Consider the following 2565-nt stretch of genomic DNA (forward strand, 5'->3'; position numbering starts at 1 on the left):
AAAATCTTAAATCATATTTTACAACTGTTGTAGCAAATGTAGATGTAAACAAACAACTTAAAAAGGGACACTGGTACAGAAGAAGAGCAGTTGTGAGACCGGGGGGGGGGGGGGGGGGAGGGGTTCAAGCTGTACACAAAGGCGTGGAGGGGGTGTGAAGGGGGTGTGTCCCAAATGGACCGAATCTGTTGGCTAATTATTTTGGTCATCGAATTGACTCGGCTGAACATTAACAGCTTTCTGCTGCATAAAAGGGCCAAGTTGGTATAAAGATACATACGAAGTTACGAATATTTAATGTCTAAATGAATCAGTCTGCTGATCTCTCAACTTAGAGAGGACAGGAATTAATAGGCGGGCCTTTTTTTTTTATATTAAAGTGGACAATATGAGCGAGGATTCGAACTCACGTCACAATGATTGCATCATAGTTTAGTTTATTGTGGGTAAATTTTGATTTCAAACTGATGTCTTCAGTCTTTTTTCTGTAGAAGTTTTACAATTTATCTGGTTAACTAAGCGCTCAATACTTGTTAAATGTAGTAGTATTATTATTGTTTTTCATCATTTAATCAGGGAAGTGGGAGTTCAGAGTCCTGATTTATGTTCAGTCCATCCCATTACAATAATACAAATCTAAAATTAATTGAATTATCACAAAAAATAACACTGAAAGAATTTCCTGGCTAAATTGATGATTCTGCAGCTCGATCTAGTACATGTTCAGAGCTGATATTTATTAATGGTTTATTTGGTGCAGCTTTATGAGCAATGCTTCTGACCTTAAATGTGTCAATATCACCGTGGTATACGAGGTTCATGGTTGCTAATTGGTCTAGAAGCAGTCTACTTCCTGCTTATTAAAGTCCACCCCAACAAAAAGCTGATTTGAATAGAAATTTAGAGAAAAATCAAACAAGCATAACACTGAAAATTTCATCAAAATTGGATGTGAAATAAGAAAATGATAACATTTTGAAGTTTTCGCTTAATTTCACAAAATATGCACATCCTGTTAAGTATGCAAATGAGGAGACAGATGACATCATCCACTCACTATTTCTTTTGTATTTTATTATATGAAATATTTTGATTTTCTCGTCACAGTCATATGAAACAAAGTTTCATTCCTCCCTGAACAGATGTAATTCCATTATTTTAACATTTTGTGTGTCAAGCAAGGGGGTCCTAATCGTCAAATTCGTAAAAATTGAAATATTGTATAATTCAAACAATAAAAAACAAAAGAAATAGTGAGTGACATCATCGACTCTCTCATTTGCATATCACTGAGTTGAGCATAGAACTGTTTGTGAAGAATAAGCAAAACTTTAAAATGTCATAACTTTCTTATTTTACATCCGATTTTGATGAAGTTTTCAGCATTATTCATATTTGATTATTCTCAATTTATTCAAATCAACTTTTTTCTGGGGTGGACTTGACCTTTACAGGGATAGCTCACCCTGAAGAAAAGTTCATGGTAAACATAGCAGAAAAAATAATAATAAATATCGACAGATGTTTGAGGAAAATCCATCAAAGATTAAGAAAGTAGAGCTATAAGTTTTATTTGTGACGTCAAATACGAGCAGCTACCCCATATATTATTTAATATAAAATGCATAAATTTCAATTTTTATAATGGTTCATGACTAAAAAAGAAATCTTCTTTCAGGAGCATGTGTGAAACAATTTCTGTTAATATACTGAAGGTACAATAAAACCCATTTTCATTTTTTATTAGAACATGGGAAGCTACTCGCATGATGTCACAAATCAAAAAGTAAATATTCTAATAACTCTATAAATCTTTGGATTTTCCTCAAACCTTCACCAATAAATTATATTTCTGCTTTTTATACATTAAACATCAGGGTGAACTTCCCCTTGAAATAGTCCAATGCCACATGGGCTAATCCCATTTGGCCTACTCTGCACTTGGTCTAATTCTCACTTACCGCCCTTTCACACGGTAAGAAATGGTAATTTGAAAGATGATTCCAGTGAAAAATAAGGCTCATGACGAATTTTAGCACGTGTGAAGAATCACGAACGCTTATCACGATCACAAATTCAAATTCTACTCAGGATGTGAATTCCTGTTAAGTTTCACTCAAATTACAGTACAAATTTTCCGTGTGAAAGGTCCGATGATTCTCAAGACTAATTGCAATCATCACTACAATTACGATTTAAGATTCATGTGTGAAAACGCCCTTGGTCTAGTGCCCTATTATTGCGTAATTTCCACTGTCTTTTTTTTTTTACTTTGTCAAATTAAAATTCAGTTGATAAGCAATTGATCCAACCATAATAATAATAATAATAATAGCGGCATATTTACCCAGGGTAGCCACTTCAGTTCCGAAAACTGTTCTCCCAGTGGGCCCTGCTATTATTACCCCGGCTTTAGCACAGCTACCTTTATCGGGCGCTCGAGCATTCGAGGAATTTCTTCCTACCGGGTACCCATTCACCTCACCTGGGTCGAGTGCAGCACAATGTGGATAAATTTCTTGCTGAAGGAAATTACGCCATGGCTGGGATTCGAATAGTCTATTA

Source organism: Lytechinus pictus, chromosome 3 (genome assembly GCF_037042905.1).
Source record: "Lytechinus pictus isolate F3 Inbred chromosome 3, Lp3.0, whole genome shotgun sequence".
NCBI classification, from domain to species: domain Eukaryota; kingdom Metazoa; phylum Echinodermata; class Echinoidea; order Temnopleuroida; family Toxopneustidae; genus Lytechinus; species Lytechinus pictus.